Source organism: Candoia aspera, chromosome 1 (assembly GCF_035149785.1).
Source record: "Candoia aspera isolate rCanAsp1 chromosome 1, rCanAsp1.hap2, whole genome shotgun sequence".
NCBI classification, from domain to species: domain Eukaryota; kingdom Metazoa; phylum Chordata; class Lepidosauria; order Squamata; family Boidae; genus Candoia; species Candoia aspera.
In genome coordinates, this window is record NC_086153.1 from 193,105,380 (window position 1) to 193,107,931 (window position 2,552).

A 2,552-nucleotide genomic window follows, 5' to 3' on the forward strand; every position below is an offset into this window, starting at 1 on the left:
AGACTTGCAAAATTCTGTCACTATAGCTGTTCAAATAAAAGTAGCTTTAGTTCAGCACAGTGTGTTTCTTCCTCTTGTTTACTATTTAATGTTGGTGTTACTTTTTTTGGACTTGTGTGATATACTTTGAACTAGTAATCTTTTTAATTTGGTCATGGAATAAATCACAAGCTCCTATTAATCCTAAGAATTTGCATCCTTCAATTACTAGAGGTCTAATGGCTTTTCTATTCATTAGTTGTAGCCCATTTTTTGCTATAACCTTGCCTACTTTAATTGCTAATATTTATTTATTTATTTGTCATATTTCTTTACCGCCCATCTTGTATTGCGACTCTGGGTAGTTTACAGACAATATAATTTGTCTAGGCCAATTTTCAAATTTTCCTATTACTACTGTTGTTGCTGTTGACAGTACATTCTGACATTAGAATGAAGTTGCCTTCTGGTAAAGTTAATTTCTAAATTCCTCTTTCCATATCCTGAGGACTTCCTGCTGCCAAAATGTTACATTCTATCCCAAAACAGAGATCTAATAAGGAAAACAAAATCTCCTCTGCTTTGGCTATTTATTTTAAAAATGCTTGGAGCTTTTCAGTACATACTTAAGCAAAATTTATTTTCTTGGTCTTTTCCCAAGCTAAAGTTTACTTTTTCTCCACAGAAATCATACGGAAGCTTTTGGTATTTCTTTATTCCTCTCATATTACCTAACTGTTGAGCACAATGAATAATTTAAAAATATGATTTCCAAGTTACTTCTCATTTGCATTGGCTGAGACAGATAGGAAGGTAAATGTAGCCAAGTCCCATAGCCAGAGGCTTACATGGCTTGATGCACAGCAATAAAGTTCCAAAATGTAAAATGTAGACTTGCAATTCCAAAAGAATATGATTATGCAGTTAAAGCCACAAAATGTATCAAGCAGAGATGCAGGATGGATTACTCCACGGATGGCTGCTGTGCCCTTTTTTAAATAGTTGTTTTGATTCAATGAATAATACAATAAATTAATATAGCTTTATACATCTTCACTGTTCCATTCATTAGCAACTCTACTTCATTTTAAGATGAGCAAAGAAGGATATAATAAAACTGTGCCTTGTAGATTTCATTCTGATCTGTCTAGCTAATAAATGTATGAATCTGTAAGTGGAAAATCATTTTTCAATTTTAAACCCACGAATTCTATAGGTATTATAGCATCCCTATCTGTACTCGGTTTTGAGACGTACCTATTTGATTAAACCATTTCACCATTATACTAAACCAATATGTAATGACTAAGTTTGCACAATATATAAAGGAAATCACGTGTGTGAACCTAGTCAATGTCTATTAAATACTTACTTTCAGCATTAGAGTGTCAGGATATTAAAAGGAATGAGTGAAAATGTTTTACATGTTCTAACACAAATGAACATCTTTCAATAAAACACTTACAGCAGAGGGGAAAAACCAAACAGAATTAATTCTTAGGAATGTTGTTCAGAAATGAAATTTTTCTTTTAAAAGGAAAAGTTAAAAAGCAGAAATGTTCAAAGCAAGGTATCTGGGAATACACACACATAATATTGGCAAAATCATGCAGCAGGAGGATGAACAGCCAATTTCTTAAATCATAACCACTCCAGTCTATTTCCACATAACTTTAAAATAGCAGAGAATCCCCTATCCAACCCCCTATGCATTTAGCAGCGGACTGCTGCACTCTGTATTACTTCTAAAGAGAATCCCATTTGATAGTCTTCTTCAGATGACTGGCAAGTGATCAGTCATCTGCTGACAGAAGAACTAAAGTCAGCTCCCTCTCTGCCCATTAGAAGAAATACAACCCTGTCAGTTAGTATGTTCATACAATGTCGGGCTGTAGAAGGGCATAAATAACCATGATTAAGCCCCAATATAACTGAAGCAGTATTCTTTGCTCCATACAGAATAGAAAATGAACATGATTTAAATTCCAATTTTTTTTAAGAGCAAAAATGTAGTTTGAATTACAATCTGCACAATTCTCCCAGCAATATTAATTAGTCCAAAAGACGATATTTTAGAGAAAATTATGTACAACAGTTCCAACTACAATTTTCTACTTGAGTGTGTTTTTAAAATAAATATTTAAAATGATTTATACTATAGTACATTTGATCTTAGGGACGCGGTGGCGCTGCGGGTTAAACCGCTGAGCTGTCGATCGGAAGGTCGGCGGTTCGAAACCGCGCGGCGGGGTGAGCTCCCGTTGTTAATCCCAGCTCCTGCTCACCTAGCAGTTCGAAAACATGCAAATGTGAGTAGATCAATAGGTACCGCTTCGGCGGGAAGGTAACGGCGTTCCGAGTCGTCATGCTGGCCACATGACCCGGAAGTGTCTATGACAACGCTGGCTCCAAGGCTTAGAAACGGAGATGAGCACCGCCCCCTAGAGTCGGATTCGACTGGACTTTACGTCAAGGGAAACCTTTACCTTTACCTTACATTTGATCTTAGCCAAAAGGCTGAGAAGCGATATAACAAAAAAGATTTACATTTACACCAAGATGAGTAACAGTTG